At 40.1% G+C, this 21,548-nt stretch overlaps 1 protein-coding gene across 2 annotated transcripts in view; it reads right to left on the bottom strand.

The window, feature by feature from the left end:
* The window catches only part of LOC103457884 (bromo adjacent homology domain-containing 1 protein), a 41,698-nt gene extending 20,575 nt beyond the window's left edge, over positions 1–21,123 (bottom strand). The window contains exon 1 of one of the 2 annotated variants that reach the window (XM_008398346.3): positions 20,500–21,123. The gene's annotated coding sequence lies outside the window, so the exon portion shown is untranslated. Of the gene's footprint in view, positions 1–5,120; positions 5,522–20,499 lie in introns of those variants that run through there. The other variant, XM_008398347.3, reaches the window with a different exon arrangement.
* Between the last annotated feature and the right edge of the window lie 425 nt (positions 21,124–21,548).

Genomic DNA, 21,548 nt, shown 5'->3' on the forward strand with positions numbered 1-21,548 from the left:
AAAGTGACGGACATCTGGGCTCCACATCTGTCCAATATTGATTTGAGAGTCACCCCCGCCTGTTGGACTCATGGTGACGCAGCAGGTTGCCGTCAGCTCGTGTAGCCGTCGCTACACTGTACGCGTGATGCACCGCCGGCTCATGCAATAAAAAGGAAACGCCGTCATTTCACAGAGATGAAGAATGAAACTGAATCTGATATTGGTTTTAACATCTATCTGATGGTTGCTGTGTTTAAAATACTCGGTGAGTGTACATTTTCTGGTTTCTATGGTTTATATCTGCGTCATCTGACCTGAATATGACATGTGCACACTGAGCCTACACAGTGCATAACAGAACTCAAGTGCTTACTAGGAGGGAGGATCAACTAAATGACTAGAGCGGAGATGTACCGTGAAATCACCGTGACTTCAGGAGCAGCTGCTAAAAGGAACAAGAGTCAAGACTTGCTATAAAAAAATATTTTTTTAAATAAAATTTTTCCTCAATGTGACTAATTTCAACACTTCAAATTGAGATTTTACAGAATTGTGCTTGCACAGCAAACAAAAAAAACACATGTTGGAACATTATTTTCATCATGTTCTCGGGTTAAATCAGGCTAATCTTTTCTGTTTCGGATCAGTTAGATTTAGCAACATTTAATTCAAGAGCTAAGTGACAGAAAAATCCAACTGATATGTTTACATACTTTGTTTACATTATGTTTACATACTTTCAAATCATATTAACACAGATAATGACATCATGGTTTTGTAGGGTCAATTCACAGACAAAAAACTATTTTTATTTAATGCAGCCCTTCAAACAAACTGCTTCCAGTTTGACATAATGGAAAAGAAGAAAAAAAAAAGATATCAAGCAGAGAACTGTGGACACCCACAAGTCTTCACATGTCCGGTTTATCAAATTTCGAGAATCCTGAAGGTGCCACCTTCATCTGATCAAAACATCAACAGCATGGGGATTTCCAGCTATTGTGCTATTCAGACAGGATTCTGTTCAGAGATTAATGTGTTTTGGTGTGAATTTTGTGTATAATCCCCATTAAAAGGGCAAAAAAAGAAAAACCCTTGTGAAAATACTGACTGAAGCTGATGAGAGAAGATGATTATCCTCAGCAAAAGGAGTCCAGAGAAAGTTTAGACAGACTTAATGCCAGAATGAAGAACAAAACAAAACTGCATACCAACATCTGGTTTCAACTGCGTTGCATATTGAATTGTACTGTAAAAACTAAAACGACGATATCAACTATCAAACATTTTCCTGACTCTTTGCTTTCTTTACGCCTTCAAACGCTCCCCCTTTAAAAATATACGTTCAGAGTCCATCTGTCTGGAGTATATTATCAATATATCTGGTGTGAATGCCTGACACTTGAAATATAATATCCTAATAAATATTGCAGCCAAGCAGTCGTTTGATATTGCAATATAGCACACACTGAGAAGCGTTGCTGACTCTCGTCCCAGCTGTGAACTGCATCGTCTAACCCTGACAGTCACGGCTTAAAGACACCAACAGAACCAGAAAGCAAAGACAAAACCTTACGGTTCTTGAACAAGGCGCCCCCCCTTCTCCATGACTACATCTTGAAATCTCATTTATAAGCGCCACAAAAAGGAACAGCCTCGGCCTCATGCTGAGTAAGTCTTTGGTTCGCCCACGAACGCATCCCCAGGTACATTGACCTCTTGTAGCGCCCCCAGGCAAAGTAATTCTAAGTATTGTATCCTTAGGCTGTAATAGATATAGATAAATCAGTTCTGCTTTGTTAGAAAAGCACAACTGTCTCTTCTGGTTAGTCTGTTCAGAGAAAAATCGATCAAAATAAAAGATCTGCCGATAAAGATGGCTGACCGATCAATCAGCGCACCCCTTTGTTAGTTCTCACTCAACAAAAGAGAAAGCAACAGCAGGGGAAAGGAGAGACTAGAGAGGATATATGGAGTATAAACCACATAAGAGTTATAGTTAGAAGTCAGAGGGTAGGAGTGGGATAGCAAGAGATGCATCTAATCTCTGACAAGCGAGAGGAGAAACGCAGTCTGTGTGTGCGCGCGTTTCGCACAGAGAGCACGAGACAACCTCATGGTCACACACTTTTAATAACAGCAAGTTCTTGAGACAGACAGCAATCAGGGAAAATTTTATTGTCAGGGTAACAAGTCCTGGTCAAGCCTCGCAGACCCCGTCCTGTGTAGGTAGAGGTTGCCAGGCAACGGAGGACGGAAAAGTATGCCGGTGTTTTAAAAAAGCAAAATAAAGATTATCCGCATTTATAAATCAGTGTGGGACAGATTACGCTTGTGACTGGCCCCCCCGGCAGAAGCCGTAAGCATTAATGACACTGAGAGTAACAAGTGCTATAGATGGCAGCGGTGGAGAGTTTCCAAAGAAACATGTTGACTTGGTAAAAGTGAATTATTAAATCTAGAGAAATGTTGCACCAGGCAAACGCAGGAGGATGTGATGTGGTATCTTTGCAGTTTTGAACGACAATTTGGACAGTATTCAAAACTGTGACTGAAAAAAATACTTAAAATACAGCAACTATTCACGTATCGACTCAATGAGAGAAGATGTTTGGAGTAACTCTGTTCTCCATAGGACTGAATGAAAAACTTTGAGATGGCTTTTTAAAGGCCATTTTTCTGAGTTTATGTTCAATTTCACGCCATTTTCAAGGCATTTAAGTCTATTGTGATTTAAATTAAGACCGTCTAATCCAGCTACAGTAATCCGGAGAATTGAACCCCCCACAAATGGGCAGATTATTGGTCTGAAATCTACATTTATTTTTAAATATCTTAACCACCAACTTTGGTAGCAGATGGTTAGCACAATGACACCATGGTTTTCAACATTTTTACAGAAAAAACAATCTGAAAAATATTTGTTAGTGGTTTAATACACAAAATTAAACATTGTCATGAAAGTTATGGATAAATATTTAGAAAAGTTCAAAGCAAAGCTAAGTTGCAAAATAGTTTCCCAAGTTTAAACCTCTAACAATCAGATAAGACACAACCTAGCAGACAGGTTAGACGTTATTATAAATATTTTTATTACACTTACAATTCTGCACTACATTTTATTTATTTATCCTATATAAAATAAATCAAAACGTTAAAACATTTGAAGGTGACCTTTTACAGTGAAGTATTCCTGAAATCCCTGTATTCAATATAATCTCACAAAAATAAAATTACTGGTAGTGGCGGATAAGGCGCCAAGAAGAATTCTTTTTTATTTCAATTCCTTAAACAAACTATAATAAGCAACTTTCAAGAGCAGAATACCATCACGGGTTCACAGACAAGGTTAAATACACAGTAATAAATTCCTTCCGACGGAGCTGCTTCCTACCGTGCATCATGGGCCTTGTAGTTTTTTTATAGCATAATAACACCGGACTTCTATTTCCATAAATACAAAGCAGAGAGCAAATTAAGGCTGGCAGTGTGTTTCTCACAGTAAGCAAAGCAATGAAAGCAACAGTGAAAGAAAGATAGACTGACTGTACTTTAAAGTGTGATATGGAAAATCTAAGACATCTTAATGCCTAAAATTGAAATTGGTAAATGTATTTTGACATTTTAAATCTGTCCTACTACCAGACATGCTGCTCACTTCCAACATTTTAAAAGCAAATATGAGTTTTCTACCCTTCCTATACTTTTGCATGACCATTGTTCTGCAGGGGATTGCTTGGTGTTGCCCAACCAAGGGTGATGCAGTCCAAGAAAAGCAGAGGCGAAGGAAGACAAGCCTGCTCACACTCATACCTCCGCCCAAATCAAATCAAGAGTCGCCGATTGAGCCCCAGCCTGATTTATGTCTTTGGAGTGGAAATCAGAAACCAAAAGAGTTCAGAGGAAGCCAATGCCAAGCCAAGAGATCTAGCAGATTCTTCACAGACAGGCCCCAGCTGGTAGCAGGTTCAAACCTTAAAACCTCTGTCTTGTGAGGTAGCAACACCCAACATCCAGCATTTTAAATGGCAGCCAGTAAATTGGAGTCTAACTTAACAGATGACAGGTTTTCCCAGTGTGGGGCTAAGCTTAAAGAGTGGCTAGTGAAGGAATAGGTTAAAGGTTTGTGATGTGGTGAAGGAGCGTGGATAGATCAGCTTCGGGTTGAGTTCAGAGGCTTTCCAGGAGCTCCTAATCGTGACTTTCGTTTTTCCTGGGATGCAAATATGACAAGACAAAGAGATCCATTCTTAAAAATTGGAAGGACAAGAGAACATGACATTCACAGTCAGATGTTTGTGACTGTGAACCTCATATTACTCATAATCAGCCCATATTGGAATTGAGTTTTGTTTTTAGAAGAGATTTGGCTCTGATTAAATCCTTCTTTTACCTCTTATTTATTATGAGAGAGAAAAATCACTTTTCCGTTTAACTAAAGACAAAAATAAAAGTGCAGTATGCCACCAAATAGAATAGTTTGCACGATTAGAACAATAACCATAAAACAGTTGGTGGCTATCGCACCACCCTCATCATCACCCAGTATTACACCTGCAATTAAACCTCATCTACTCGGTTCTGCCTGGAAGTTTCAGGCTTTCATGTGGAGCCACGGCAAACACCCGCAACGCACGCATCCAAAATAAATAACCGGCCAGGTGAGGTTGCCGAGAGCTTCTTACTTCACATTTTCCGTGCCAGGCGAGCTGAACCCGAGCCGCCGCCGCCGCCGCCGCGCTGGCTGGCTCGCCTGGCACACACCGACCGAGCCTGATCCAAAGAGGAGGCAAGAACCTGAAACATTAGGTCACCGCTCCTGTTTTCTCCGGGACTGTCTCTGCAGCATTGATCCGGATTGTGCTACCGACACAGACATCGTTTGTATTCAGAGTGTAGAAATTATCCAGACGAACAGGGCCCAGTAATACAGCAGGATGGAGAGAACAGTACAGCCTGACGTAGCTGCCCATCTGAAGTAGCCAGCCAGGCTCTAAATACGGGTTAGAGAGAGGACGGTGTGGTGGTGGTGGTGGGGAGGGGGAGGAGAGCGCTTTACCCCAACACACACAAACTAAAGGGCAGTCACCCCTCTCCTGGTCACACACTTATTATTGTTCGGGTTGAGTATTACTCACACGGCGGCTGGTGCGGTCGCGGTCCTGGCGGAGCTCGGCAGCGGCAGCCCCGTGTGTCGCTTCTACTGCACGAAGCGGAAAAATGGGCTCCGCGCTCCGCTCCTCTCCGCTCCTGGCGGTCGGAGCAACTTCAAACATCCAGACAGCGACGCGATACACCGAGGTGTGTTAACTCCTTCCCCTTTCCTCCTTCTTTTTAACAAGGCAGAGGAGGAGAGTGGGGGGGTAGTGGAGGAAAAAAAAGCGTCGAGCGAATCCGCAGGGAAGGAGGGAGGCGAGGCGGGGAGGTGGAGGGAGTCGGGACTGGTGCGGCGGCGGAGCTCCGCAAACTGGGAGAGCTGGGGAAGAGTGGAGCAGAGAGGACGGTCGGTGGCGCTGCCTGCGAGATCTTCTCTCTCTCTCTCTTTCCCCTGTTTGTGTGTGTGAATGTTTGCTCTTCCTGGTTGGGCTTCCACAGAATGGCAGAAACTTAATCTAAAGGCAACCGCGCCAGCACGGACCGGCCTGGCTTTACGGACCCAACAGCTGTTCCAGGGTCAGGAGGTGCGGGGCGACGGGGAACTAAATATGTGCGGGTTTCTCGGTTCCTCTCTACGATAGCGCTGCGCTACATGATGGGAAGATTGGCGTCAGGCCATTCTCCCACCCCCCGCACAACTACACAGAGCCTCACCCTGTCATTTCGTCGCGACCAAACCACCGAGAGTCAACCACCAGTGTCGAAAACACGTCCAGAGAAAACGCATTTAGTTCAGTGTTAACAGTGTCGCATGTGGTGGATATATGGATATATGACAGCTTTAAAGGCCTCTGGTGTCTCAAGAGTGTGAAACTCCGCACAGTGCTTTTACTGTAAGCGTTAATAAAGGTCAATCCGTTCCCTTTAATTTGACCGACAATAAGCTGGCATCGAAAACAAAATCCCACGACTGGGTCTCCAAACTAGACGAGTTTCTGTAAAAAGAAAACTAAAGACTACTGTGTTGATGTGGTGAAGCTCAAGAGTTCTTTCTTTCCACACTTTTACTAACATGTCTTGCGCTGCAATAATTATCACAAGAGCTGCAACCCCTTCCAGCTCCAAGTAAGAGAGAAAACAAAATGTGCTGCAGCTTCTTTGATGACAATATCGTTTGAAATCCAACAGAAGAATAGATTGCAAAATCATCCCCATTATTTTGAGTTTTAACAAAACGTTTATTTACAATAATTTAACAATAAACTGTCCCCATTATTGCATCTAAGCATATGTGTCTAAACCTTATCCAATTATCATTCAAATAAAAAAGGCACATCAAAGAAAATTCTGCTCTTTGATGTGTTTATAGCCCAAGAATGAAGAGATTTTGTAGTTTTGATGCACTTAGTGGGTAGAAAATAAAATCTGATTTTAGTGTTTGACCTCCCAGTTGGAAGCAGAACAGGGGAACGTTTCGGAATAAGATCTTTGGTAAACTGAACGGAGCATCTGTTCGTTCCAGAATTTAAACCAATGGAAACAGCATTGCTGTCCTAAAAAATGGCAACAAAATAATAATTACAGGAGCTATGAATTTAGTTACATTTCCTAAACTTTTTCACACAAACTAAACAGACTATAACTTTTTCTGACTTTTCCCTATCTTATAAGAAATTCTCCAACAGCTGTCGTTCTTCCGTTTTCTCCCGTTTTCTCATCCACGTGTGAACCTTACACCAACTGTAGGCAAAAATGTTCAACAATGTTTTACGTTTGTCCAATGAGCAATTCAAAATGTGTTTTTTCATTAAATTTGCTTTATGCGGACACAAAATTGCATGAAGTGTCTTTTTCTTTGGGCTCAAATCATTAATTTTCAATGACTTAAAACTGAAAGAACATCTGTAAAATCCAAGACATGAAAAGCTATAAAAGATGTTCAAAACTTTTGGAGAGGTGAAACAATGATGGATTATTATTTTAAATTTGCGGCACTTTGAAGGTAAGAACTTTAGAAATTAGGAAAACCATAAACACTACTGATTAAATATTAGAATTTTATTGTCTCTAACATTGTTAGAATCTCAGCCAATCTCATGAAATTATATCACTTTCACTTAAGTTTTTAATCAATATAAAACTTTATAAGTTTAAGTAAAACAGGTTACTGAAAATTACAATTTCTTCAACAATAAGAGAGTTTTTGTGCTGGACTCAATATGGATGAAAAGTTTTATTTGTTGATGCAAACACATTTATGGATTACTAATTAAAAATTTGAAAAAGTAAAATAAAATAATAATAATACAAGTTGCATTCATAGGAATTTTTACGGATTCAGATAATTGATGCACCAGAATAGAAATAGAGCAGATATATGCTTTAATTTCCCACAGTGGTGAAATTCTGGCGTCACAGCAGCAACAACAATAATACCGTAGCCATTTAAAAGGAACATACTCAAATTAAAAGTATTGTGCAGCTGATTTGGTTAATTTAGAGAAGCTGGGAGGAAGAATCTGTGGTGATGTTACTTTGTGCACCTAGGATGCCGTTATTTCTGAACATATTTCCACTCCATTTGAATACATTTACAAAGTTACTCCAGTAAAAGATGAATTTATTTTACACATACTTATCATGACTGCCAAAAATGCACTTTAGAGACCAAGTGGTACTAATCTTTATTGAATCGTCACTTTTTTTTTTTTTTTTACCCCAAATCTTAAATTTAACCTCTTAAAACATACAGGCATTGATTATATTCCATCCAACCTGCATGTTGTTTTTGTTTTAATCTTTTACTCCTGCCACAGAAGGTTAGAAAGCCATTTCTTTGTCCATTGGTAAAAGTGTTATTTAATCTGAAAGAATCAAACCCGGCCATCAATGAAACAGCCACTTTGCCACTTTATGCAGACACCAGACCTCTTTCAAGACTAGAAATGGAAAACATCGTGATGAAAAATCAGACATGCTGAAGGGGCCAAGCTGCATACGCACGCAGCATGAACCTGAACGTATTCAGACTGAATCAATCCAAACTCGATTCACAAAGTATAGGCTGAGCTCTTAGTGCTGTGGGGGGAAGCAGTCTGAATGATTCTGTCATTGTGCAACATCAACGAACCAATATGTCAAATTCTTTACAGGAGCTGATCTAATCAGGCGTTTTATAACATATAAATAGATAAAAACAAAAGTGGAACAGTGGTTTGGGGGCCAGCGCATTGCCTCGAAGCAAGTAGGTCTCTGAACAGGAACGTTTTAAGATACGGTGCTGTGAAACAAAGATTGTGACTTTACAAATTTCTCCTGTCTTTGCTTTATTTTTTTGTCACGCACACTTTTATTTTGTTTCAGGGCATTTAACTAATTTTACAATTAGACAAAAATAATCAGCTATCCAAACCGACCTGGTCCTTTGTGAAAAAGTAACAACTTTACTTCACTGTGGAGAAATTTGCACTCAAATCTTGACTTGGACTAGGTCACTCCAAAACTTTTGGACCGTTTTTGTTTGTTGTTGGGCACTTTTAGCCATTCATTTGTGGACCTGCTATGCAACGCGTGCGTTCTTGAGCATAAAGTCAAAAACCGACAGGTATAAACCAGATCTCATTTTGGCGAACATGGAACATTTTTGTCATCAGTAGTTTTGGACTGTAGACTCTCCTGGAAGCAATTTTTGTCCTGTCTCTACATCTAACTGATGAAGGATAAACACGGGTCTTAACGAAGGCAAAGGAGGATGCATTGTCTGTGCATTCTTGCAGTAAATCTGGGCCAGTCTCTAATGAGAAGGTTCCCCACGGTTTCATGTTTTCTCCACTTGTGGATAATGATTCTCACTGAGTTTTGCTGGAGTCCCAAAGCCTTAGAATCAATCCAAACTCGATTCACAAAGTATAGTCACTTCAGCCTTAGAAGTGACTTTTCCAAACTGAAAGAAGCCAAAGACCTTGTTTCATCTGGTTTTTGTGCTGCTTTTCGAGATGTTTTAGCCTATGCCACGTTATAAGACTGATGATTTTTAAAGGGTTTCTTGACTCTACATGTCTGACTGATTATAGAGTTGAATTTGGACTCGGTTTTCCAAAAGTCTGCCATTAATTGTAGTCGAATATCTGAGAAAAAACAACTATGTCTAATCTTATCAACTAACTCCGTAAATACTTTTCCTGAGATCTGAATATAAAGAAAGCAATGCAAAAAAAAAGTTAACTATAACACATCTCCAGTACTTCTGCATTGTGAAAGAGGTTTTCTTTCACAAACACCTTGTCAAGCAAAAACTATCTAAAGGCTAAGGTTAACGTCTTTAGCAGTGGTGCCAAGAATGTTAGCAAGTACTGTAAACACGTCTCAAACAACCTTGAGTCCCAATCTGGGCGCCGGCGCTACAGGAAACACAAATCTTATCAGCGTATCTGTCAGAGGTGATTTTTATTTCATCCAAACGTTCATGTTGTCAATTTTAGAGCGTTCATAAGGAAACAGAGTCGGTAAATGTTTGAAACGGTGAGAGCTGTGCTCACTCTTGTAGGCTACGGCCTCACTGGAAATTAAAATGAACACCAGAACGTTGCGCTTCCATTAAGGCTGATTGAAACAGTCCATATGGACTCATGAGTCGTGTGATTGAAGCTGAAGCTATCCTTTCCAGATGATAGTGATTGTTGATGTTAGTTATTGACGGCAGAGCGGATGAAAACATTTCATATTAAATGCCATCATCTCTGGTCTTCAGCAGTTGTATCATTACACACAGACTGGTTTTATTTTAATTGTATTCGTAGGCTTCTTTTTTGTTACAACATAAAAACACATGGAGATGTTTTCCGTTTTCTCAGACTATTTTGGTATATGCTGTACAATAATAATGCATCCGTCTTGTCATAGTTTGTATTCACAATAGTGTCAACTCTGTCTCACTAACCCCCTTGTTTCACAGATATACACCTAGCTCAGAACCCAAACACACACACACACACACACACACACACATAAACATTTCATTCACCTCAGAATCAGATGCACACGCACGCACCCACACACAGTTGATTTGTTTAGACGGAGTTGAAATAATACACTTGCTACAAACTTCTTGAGGACACGAGCATTGTACTGCGTTTCATTTCGTTCCTTTCCAAAGAGTAAATAGAGTCTATTAAATTTTTAATTGACTTGATCTGAGACACTGGCTGATTTGGAGATGGAAATGAAATTATCACTGTGGAATTGTAGTTATTTTCCGACTGTTCATTTGAGTGCTTGTATTAGACCAGGCGATGAAATTTATAGGCACATCAGCCCCACCAAGAATAATTTTTATTATTTTTTTCCCCACTAGCCGCCTCTAGTGGTTGAAGCTGAACAAAATGCTGAAACTATGGAAACTGGGACATTTTCAACAATTTCCAGCAGAACTTTATAAGTAGTCTCTCTCTGTGTATCTCTGCTCATCCACCGAGTAAATATAGAGATGCCCAAATGCCTCAGAAAACAAACCAAAAAAAGCCAAATAGAAATGTTGACTCTTTGTTTTTTTTTGCTCGGCTGTACCAGAAAGGCTACATAACTGTTTTAACACCGAGAGAAATCCTGAATGATAGGATTCCGACTCGCTCAGTATGTGGAGAAATTGTTATTGCACTAATTGTTTGCTGAACAGTGTCATCTAAGCTTACCAAACGAACAAACAAAAAAAGAAAGACAAGAGATAACCATCCACTCATTAAAAGCACAGCTTATTTAGCAATGGACTCGCGCAATACTGAACTCGATGTCCAGCTTTGCCAGCCAAAACGCTTCATTACCTTTTCATTACGACAGACACCATCAATTTGTGTCTGGACGCCGTCTTCCGCCCAGATACTGAGAGAGCCGGAATCCTATCATTAGAGGACTATTACACCCTGTCCGATGCTGTAACGTTCCCTGCAACAGGAGGAAATAGCATCCAATCAGCCCCCATCCTCAGCTGAACAGGTGAATCCACTCTTTTCTTCCTTAAACTGCCACGTCAAAGATGCTCCTGTCTTCCTCAAACCCGGACCACAAATACGCTGTGCCTAAACTCCTGCTGAGAAAGACGCTGCCGAAACCGGCTCGAACTTGGAGCCGTGCATTCGAAGGGTTATTAACAACAAGAGGTTATAAAAGAGCAGATAATTCACATAAAAAAAGTCAACAGAATGTAATTTTTTTTTTTGCACAGCTCAATCTGTTTTTAATATTCAAGTCCACAGAAAAGTCCACAGAAATGACACTCGGGAGTTATTCTGCTGCAACAACTGATATTTAGAGGGTTAGAAATAGCTATTGGTTATGTTTTATTAGGAATGTAATGGTGTTGTCACTGCAGGCAGAGACTGTCACAAGGGAGCAGAAGCATGTTACAGATGGGGAAAAATGGTCTTCTAACAGGAAGAGGACACTGTGAAAAGGTCAGCATGACGGCACAGTTTCTCTAATAAATTAGAAGCCCGAACATGATCAAACGAAATCAAACCACAATAGTTAGACACGCGTCCTCTGTGTTTTGGTCCCTGCCACTGAAGAATCCAGCTCTTTTTTCTTCTGAGCTATTTTTTGGGATAGCCAGCCTATGAAAAAACTTTCCTACACTGTAGTATTACCTTAATAAGAGAGAATTAATTTTTCTTAAAACTTTGGTGGTACCTCGGTACCAGTAATCACTTTCTGAAAAAGTCAAAGATTTTTTGTGTTAAGGAACTCAATGGATCCAGGTGTTGAAAGAAGCCAAGTAGGCAGCTATTCTTCATTTTTTTCCAGCAGTTCCAAGTTTTTATAAAAATTTACTTGACTCTGGAAAGTTTCTCTTTCCAAAACATTGTTAGAATTTCAATTCTTTTTCCACCACATACAAAATATTGTAAAAACTGATAATTTGGGGAGAAATTTATGCGTTCTTAACCTTTTAAAATTTGGTGTGAAGGTCCAAAAGCAGTTGCTAGGCTAGACAGGTTTTACGGAGCTGCTTAACCAAAAGGGATTATCCCTCTTTTTTTTCTTCTCCAGATGTCAAGGAATGGTTTCAAAAGATAAAAGGTATAAAAACTTGTGCTTTTAATTCCCTTAAATGTCAAAGTTCACTCATGTTGTTCGAAGTGCAGATTAATGGAGGGCTGTCTCCATTAATCAACAAGGATCTGTAAACCAACGATGCAGCTAAGGCAGGAAAAGCAACAGTAGTGTCCATATTGGAGAAATAAAAAATGAATGCCCTTTTAAAAACATCATAAAAGCATAAGTTACAGATTACGCACTCAGGTATTTTTTTAAAGTCTGCTGAAATATGGCCGCTGCAGCTTTTTAGAGCTACTGATTAAACAGAGTGGTGCAGGATGTTTCATACAGACAAGACAGATTTTATAAGGAGCAGTCAGTTCAAAGCTAAGAGTCTTACTTTAGTCTGTCACTGACTCTGATTAACATATTTCCCACCAGTCAGAGCAGCTAATAGAGACAAAGTACGCCACGCTCCCAACAGCTGCTCAGCCTCCATAGACATATGCTTTCGTCAAATCCCTCTTTCTGAAAATCTGCTTGGAAAAAAATAAATAAAATAAAAATCTTTGTCTGAGCGTTTCATTATTTCACAATGGCTCATTTAAAACTTGAATTACCATTTCGTATCACAGAACTCCCAAGATTACTCAAACAGAATCAAGACGTAGACGTCTTCTTTGATGAGTTGCTTGAGTCCTGGGCCTTCCTAATTGTCCACTTGGCGGCATGAAATACACAAATCAGAGTCCAATTTTAGAGCTTACCAACAAAAATCCTTTTACAGAGAGGAATAAGAAGAATAGACAGTCTTTTATTTCCTCCCAAAGGAGAGCAAAGACACATGAGCCTAAAAAAAGTGACACACCCAGGGAAGACTCAAAGGTCCAAGAGCGGGATCTCTGGCCCAACAGACTCAGTTTAACCTCACCTACAGATCTGAACCTCATCACAGGCATGACAGCGCCAGAAGTCCCCCGGACCTGGCAGGACAATGAACATAACTTCAGCTATCAGGGCAGAGCTTTAATACCAGAGAGGCCGCGGGAGGTTAATTACAAAATTACAGCTAAAACACAGCATCGTCCCTGTTAAGAACATGACCGAGAGGCCAGCTGCCAACACTCGCAAGGTAAAAACAGGAGCTGCAAAAGAGGGCTTGACAGATGAAATCAGATTCACTTAATGAGCACGAGGGCAAACAGATAAGAATAATCTTTTCTCAATGAAATTAGGCAACTGTGACGGTAATCTTGCTCTTCATCAAGAGGTGCCTGTGTACAGAGCTGCAGCAAACAGTTGAAAGAAAATATAAAAGTGGTGTATGAAATATCTGACAGGTACTGAAGAAACCTTAATATAAAGTTATTTAAGCATAGTTTTGTCCTTGAAGCAAAAACCTTGGTGGGTATAGATGGCAGCATTAGATTTCACTGACAGAAAGTCAAGAGAAAGTTAAAAATTCTGCTTCAAACGCATCCTCAAAAATGATTCCAGACCATATTTTGTTGCAAACAGTCTCTTCACATGACTGCTTAATAAAAAAAGACACCTGTTCCTGTGTCATCATTCTGAACAGAACAGAAGAGAACTTCAAAACGACTTAAGAGACAACGATTGAACTTTATTGGTGTGAATGTTTGAACGAATTGCCAGAACCAACCCTACAGTGAAGCATGGCAGTGGCAGAATCATACAATGGGAATGTTTTGCAGCAGAAGGAAGTGGAAGACCAGACAAGATGGAGGAAAAGATGAATGCAACGATGTACCCAGACATTCTGGATGAAAACCTGCTCCGGAGCGCTCTTGTCCTCAGATTGGGGCGACGGTTCAATGACCCAAAGCACATGGAGCCGATCTTAAAGGACTGGTTCCAGAACCACTCCGTGAATATCCAGAGCCAGAGTCCAGGTTTGAATCTGATTGAACATCTCTGGAGAGATCCGATAACTGTTGCACAGATATCTCCCGTCCAACCTGATGGAGGAGGCGAAACACTAAGGAAGAATGGGCAAAGTGAGCTAAGTTTGCAACATCACCGTTAAAAAACCTGAGGCTGTAATCTCTTTTTTTCCCCCACATTGTCCTGAGTGTGACGAATAGGATGTGTGTAGAGTTATGAGGAAACAGATTAATTTGACTAAATTTGATTTGGAATAAGGCTCCAACATAAAATGTGGAAAAAGTGAAGCGCGGTGAATACTTTCCAGATGCATTGTGTCGTAGTAAAATCTGAACTATTAATGGAAGTGATGGTGTTTTACTGAAAATTTCCCTTTCCCAAACACAAAGACTTATTTTTTAATTTAAGAGCACAGTCCGTGTTTTCTGAGTCAAATGTTCTACTGCTCACAATCTAAACGTCCCTCACAGGCTAAAACATCCTTCTAGCTCACAAATATGCACTACTTTTCATCAAAGCTTTCTTCTACTTCGTTTTGTTTTTTTTACCTTTCTTGTTGGACTCAAACTTCCTGCCTTTGCAACTTAAATCTGCTTACTCAAGTCCATCATCTGCTCACCAATTCCCTTTTGCGCAAATAAGGATGGAAGGACAAACTCTTCCTAGTAATAGTCACAGCAAATTACTGCCTTCTTTAGGGTGCGTTTGTTTTATTTAATCCAGGTGATGGCATACAAACAAAGTCCAACCATGAGAACTGCTGACTGACAACAGTTCCACATTGTAAACTTTGTCTTTTTAAATTTGTATTTTTATTTGTCGTAGCTGCCTTTAGAGGGCGGTGCAAATCTGACTCACACCTGGCAGCGAACACATCGACAGACAAGAAGTAACCTTGGGTTGACGAAACAAAGTCGGTGGGACGTTTCTCTGCACAAGGCAGGTTTTGAGGGAAATTTGAGATTTAAGGAGGGAAATAAGGTGCATCTCAAATTGCAATCAACGAATGTTGCATTGAAAATGTAACCTTTTGTGTAAGACCGTTATATTCAAAGGCTGTGGTACAATCGGCTCTCTTCCTATGGCTGTTTAATCTTCTACATCTATAGAAACATAATACTTCATCGATGTCCTCCAAAGAACACAGAAGCCATTTTCTTTCATATGTTTTATGGACCGTATACAAAATGACAAATTACTTGGCCTCTTTAAAGACCCCTTTACAAAAAATGCAAGAAACTCCATTTCAGATCAAAGTAGGAACAACATGAAGGAAGACTCAGAACTTTTGCACCATATGTTCTCTACATCTCTCAACCACCTTGTATGGATAAAAATGTGAACAGTTGCCAAATTCAAACTATCGTTGAGGTTTAGAAATCTATACACAAAGATGGGGGGAAACGAAATGAAAATAAACCCATGTTAAATACCTTTAGCATAATAAGTTAGAATCGACTCTAATTACACTATTTTGTATTTTATTTGAGCTTTGAATTTGTGTGTTGGCAGATTGTCTTTATGGCTCACTCATTAGCACAGTACAGCTATTAAATGGCAGGTCTAGGCGTGAGTCATTAGAGGACTTCCACATTAAATTTTACGACACTTATGACAGCTCAGTAAAATGGGGAGCGGGCTGTTGGCTCAAAGTGAAAATTTGGTAAAGATTCACTATGTGGTGAAGAATAAGCCAGCAAACAATACCCCTGAAAGATTAATGTTCAACTACAACAGAGATGTGTGACACAGAGTCGGCCTGCCAAGATCAGTGCAACGCAAAACTGTTTCATGTCGGCTCTGAAAACTACGTTTGGCAGAAAAAAAAAGAGCTTACAAGTCAGGCTAAAAAGAGCTGAAGCTCTTCAGATTGAAGGGTTTTAATATCAGGACAGCACATACAAAGCAAAGGCTGCCCTGTCATTATTTATTAAACAAAAGCAAAACCAAAAAGAAAAGCCATAATAGCCACCTATAGCAGCAATGACTTAAGTAAGTGGATTTCTGTACAGAAAACCATGTATTTAAGATAACTCTTCCAAATTGTGGTGGAGGAGGTTGGACCCACTCTTGTTTGTGCATAGGTCACTTACAGTCCTACTCCAGGTTTTCAATCGGGTTAAGGCTGTTATGCTTGAAATAACTATCCAGCTGCATGTCCAAAGTTCAACTGTCACACAGATGGCTTTTCAGGTGACATTAGGAAACTTAAATCTATCCATCCTGGCATTGCGTGGCATACCTGATCAGCAACCTAACAAAACTCATGCGTTTATCAAAATCCTTACTCCTGACAAGTGAGCATTTAATTAATCAGGTGCATTTAACTATTACTAACTAACTGCTTTTTTTTTTTTCATTTGAAACCCCAATGAAAGTAGATAGGGTGTACATAGTTTTTACAAACACATTGTTTACATCTTGGCTACTTTTCTTTGTTTATTAAATTACATTGAGGAATCTGATTGAGAAACAAAAAAATTCAGATAAATTCAATTTACAACTGGTAAATGAGTCCGACAAGGAGAAAGGACAGAGGACACTTTTAATATAGCCACCAACTTCATTGTATTTCACTGGATTTGTTTGTTTGTATTGGCATACCAACACAATGTAGCGCATTGACGAATATCCATGCGCTCCAGCAATCTGGAATTTATGGAAGAGTTTTAGAACAATTTAAGAAAGAAAGCCATAAGAGGTACAAGAAGTTGATCTGGTCAAATAAGACCAAAAATATTCCTGGTCTAGTGGAAACTAATGCTACAGATCATCCAAAATACACCATCACCATGGTGAAAGATGCTCTGGATGTAGATATAAGAAGCTGTGGCGAAAAGGAAGCTGGTCAAAGTGCATGGGATGATTGGTAGAGCTAAACCAGAGTTGAGCAGTCACTGGTGTTTTACCCAGGGTGACTTGTAAAATGTGGGACACTGGTGCTTAAGGCCCGACTGGGTTATTACCCCTGGATAATAACCTGCTAGTGTTCAATAATGGCCCTGTCAAACCAAAATCCAAAATAGAAGAAAAGTGACAAAACCTGAAAGGTGAATTTCACAGATGCTCTCCATCAAATCTGATTGTTTGGAAAGATTGAACTGGGTTAAAAAAAATGCCGTTATTAGAAGTTAGAAGAGGTCTACTTCATGTTAATGGACCAAAAGAGAGAGGATACAAGTATGACGCACAATTCATAAATAAAGTGGCAGATATCACCTCTTCGTGGTTTAAGTGATAAAAAAAATAGTGTTTTAATAGTTACCCCATCGCAAAATAAGGATTATGCCCAGGTTCTCTCGTTAGCCCCACGTAAAGAAATAATCCTTTTCTATTAAACCTCTCTAAGGTCTTAATTTAAAAACAGCTAGAGGCCAACAAAAGATTAATTACACATAATTTTAACAAGGAGAATGTTCTGCCCCCCACCAAAAAAAAGAGCTAATTTCCTTTACAGGTCAAACCCTTTTCTGTAGAAAACCACAAAATCCACCTCAACACCTTAATCGAGCCACTATTAAAGCTAAAAGTGCCACAATTACTCAGAAATGTCAAATTTCGTTGACCGTACACATAAAATGTAATTCCTTTAGTACGTTTTGCCAAACACTTTTGCGTTTTAAAATGAATAAATGTCTGTTAGCTTTAGACAGCTTATACAGTGCTGTTCCAGTATATAAAAAAGGAATCTAAATGCTTCGGGTATTAGTTTATATAAAATAAAAATAATGAAATCGTCAAAATCTTGCTTAATCATCTACAATTTAAACTATTTGAAAATTAGGAGAATAATTTGACATCGCATTAATGCAATAAGCAGATTTCCATCATATCAAATGCATTATCCCCCACATCACAATTTTCTATATGTAATCCTGAGCAGCTGAACAGCTTAAGCGACAATCAGTTCAAACAGGAATTTCAAAGCCTGTTGATTATAAGTTCTGTATGTCTCTGGCCTAAACAGCTCCACAAAAATCATTTTGTTTCTCAAAATATGTCTTGGCATTTCGCAGTAGTTAAACGTTCAAATGTCCTGACATCAGCCAAAAAATTGAATTAAAAAGTCCACAATCAGTCTAAACATGTTGTTTTTGTCTCCCTCTACTTTTCTCTCCCATAATTCACTTGTCAGCTTTCTTTACCGAGACTAAAGCTTTTATTTAGTCATACAGTTCTGCTTACAAACTGAAACTTGTCTGGAGCCTTGCAAAGTCACATTGGCTTACATCCCGGTTAGAGACCAAACCGTACCTTGGATTTCAACTCTGTTTTCCCTAATTACGTCTGAGAAAGCCAGACATCTAACAAAGCAGGTTGAAAATGTAGCTGCAGAGAAAGTTTATGGATGTAATGATTAAGGATAGAATATTAATATGACCGCATTGAGCCATTAAAGGGATCCCACAGGGCTCGATTCTTGGGCCTTTGCTAAGTTTTTGTAAGTTCTGCTCGTCAGTTCCATTCCTTAAGCTCTGCAACAAAAAAACTGGGTCAAATACCTGCAAAGACGAACCCCACTCTGGTTTATAGCTATATAATCAATCGCAAATCAAGCCAGTGTGTCCTACACATGCGAGCTTTCAAAGAACTGGCAGAAACATGGAGTGAAAGTGAGCATACTCCACTCTATATACAGATTTTTCTGTTTCATATGTTTTATTTGTACTCCTTTATATGCTATTTTTGAATTCGCTTTATTAAAAAGAAGCTGGTTGTACTCGATAGAGGACGGAGACGGAGTGAGAGAGAGGCAGACAATTTGCTGTGGTCACTGCACAAAAGGGAACAGCCAACAAACATTAGACAAAGCATTTTTCTTGCAGGACTAAAGAGTGGGAACACCAGCAGATGTAGTCTTGCGCCGTTCAGATTCGACAGATCTCACAAAGAGCTCTTGGGTCGCATCTCGGTTTTAGTCCGGAAAGAAAACGAAGTGATCAAAAGGAATAACTCCATACATCACTTTCTGCGCTCGGTGCCGAGAATCAGCCGAGGCCCCAGGGAGGTTTTATCTGTCATGTCTCATAACAGCACAACCCGTTTATATAAGCTCACTGGCAGAACAGACAAACTAAAAATGTGGGCTAATTGCTCTGGCATTTATGAAGCATCTTCATTCACCTGAGCAAAGAGAGCTAAATCAGCATCCAGCTACTCCGGTTTTTGTTCAGTGGATTCACAATAGCTCGTTATAGGCTCCACACGAGTCACACCAGGTGAGAGCACACCACACTCTGAAAATGCCACAAACAAAGTGCCATGTGAAAACATTAGCGTCACTTCAAATTCCACCCTGAAATACAGAGTCTAGTTGTTTTCCATAATACTGCAGTTTCAAGAAAACCGATAATTAACGTGAGGTACATATTTTGTATTTTTATTTTCATTTCTGTCAACTCTAAATGAGCTGTAATGTTTTCAAATGTGTGTATTCCAAAGATTCCTGTGCAAGGTCTCGTTTTTAATGTGTCTCATCAAAATATTGGTGGGATGTTGTAACTCAAGTCTCCACCCATTATTTACAATTCGAGAAAAAGTTATTGATGGAACCACGAGTTTCATCGCCCAATCACTACAGGACAATGACCTGAAGCACACCGGCATGTCTGCCTCTGAATTACTTTTAGTTTCTCTTAATTACATCAGTTGATAACCGTTTTGTGTTTATCAATGTTACATTTAAAATTTCTTTAAGGATGTGAAACATTTAAGAGCAACAGAAGCCAAAAACAAGAACTCTGAAAGGGAGCACTTTTTTTTTTTTTTTTTTTTTACCACTCCGAGTCTCTGACACACAACATTTTTGTCTAATTTCATTTGTGAAGAAAACAAATGAATCATTTCCCTTCCACTTCACCATTTTTATGTTGGTCTACCATATAAAAACCTCAATAAAACACGCTGAGGTATGTGGTAGGAGAGGGACAAAATGCGAAAAAGTTAAACACTTCTATACAAACCACTCTGTATGCACCATAAAGTTTCAATCCCACGTGAACGTGCACCGCCTTTCCACGTCAATACTTTCCCACCACCAGCCCACACACCCACCCCCCTACAACAAGCAGAGACGCACGTTAAAACTGGAAACACGCCATGCATCCTTTCAGGTGATCAAAACATCTGTCAGAGAAGCTAGGGTCCCAGTAGTTGACCTTGTTGGACTCCTTTTTTTTTCGGGGATCCAGCGGTACTATTATTGCTTTCACTTGTGCTGGTGCTGGAAGTGGCAGCAGAGGGTAGGTGGGGGGTGGAAGGGGGTAGATTAATAACAAACGCATTCAACTCCCGATTGTGCAACAATTCTGCTCCCTGGGAATCTGCTCCATCATCCTGGATATTATCTGCCCTTGCAATCACTGTTTAGGAAAATACACAAAACTGGCCGCGCAACCCTTATCCTGGCGAATAAAGCAAACAAATAAATAAATAAAACAGCACAGCCAAGAGAGAAGGTAATGTGGAGCAGTCGCTACTTACCCGAACGTAGGTTTATGTGGCTCCACTACCTCTCCTTGTTTTCGCAGGCGTCAGGGAAAAAAATAAATAAACACCTTATTTATGCCGAAAGGTAACCCTCATCCGACTGATTTGCCCACGCAGCTCCGGTAAAGGGAATTAGCTCAGATATCACCGATGTTTCGCAGCTCCACTCGAGAGACAGCCTCAGCTGAAAAGAGCCAGCAACTGAGTTCCCGTAAGAGAAAAGAGAAGAGAAGGCAACACTCCTTTTTTTTTTTTTCCTCCTCTCTCTCTCTTCCCCTCCGAGACGAGCCGAGCTGGTGTTTCCCCCCCCCCCTCTCACACGTTATCCCGTCCACTCTTCCGACAAAAACCTTTAAAGAGTTCCCGTTTCGGAGAAGGTCGGCACACGTCGCTTCATATCCGCCACTTAGCATTAACACGCAGCTTTCAGTTTGCGCACCAGCTACTGAACAACAACTAGCAGCAGCGGCGGCGGCGGTACAACACGGCTGGCTGACAGACTGGGTGGGCTGAGTCTCCCTTCCTGCCGCGCGAAGCCCAGAAATCCATAGAAAAGGTCTTCACGCGCTTCTTTTAAAACATAAGTGACAAGCGAGTTTCATATTGCAACAACCAGAACATCAACATCCTACTTTTTTTTTTTTTTTCGTGCTGAAGCATGTGATAGCAACATGGTGTGTGTTTTTAAAGGGGAATCGCAGGCGGGTGGGTGTATCATCGGACCCTATAGATTTCCCTCTTTAGTTCCTGGGAAGGATGCGCCGTGTCAATAATTGGAAATGTTTTTTGTTTTTTTGTGTGTGAGGAAAAGCGCAGCGGCATCAGCGTGTCTCAAACAGAAATGAAAGCCAACTTTACCTCAGCTTAGACCCCGAAAACCTACAAGCCTAGGAGCCCCCGGTGAGCCTAGTCAAGGTTAGATCAGTGCACCAGATCCAAACAAACAGGTGGAGGTAATATAAATAAAAAGTTATTTTTTTGTTCCAATATTTCAAATCAGAGAGGGGAACTAGAAAACAACAATATTAAAACATTTTTTTTTC

Source organism: Poecilia reticulata, chromosome 21 (genome assembly GCF_904066995.2).
Source record: "Poecilia reticulata chromosome 21, P_reticulata-male-v2, whole genome shotgun sequence".
NCBI classification, from domain to species: Eukaryota; Metazoa; Chordata; class Actinopteri; order Cyprinodontiformes; family Poeciliidae; genus Poecilia; species Poecilia reticulata.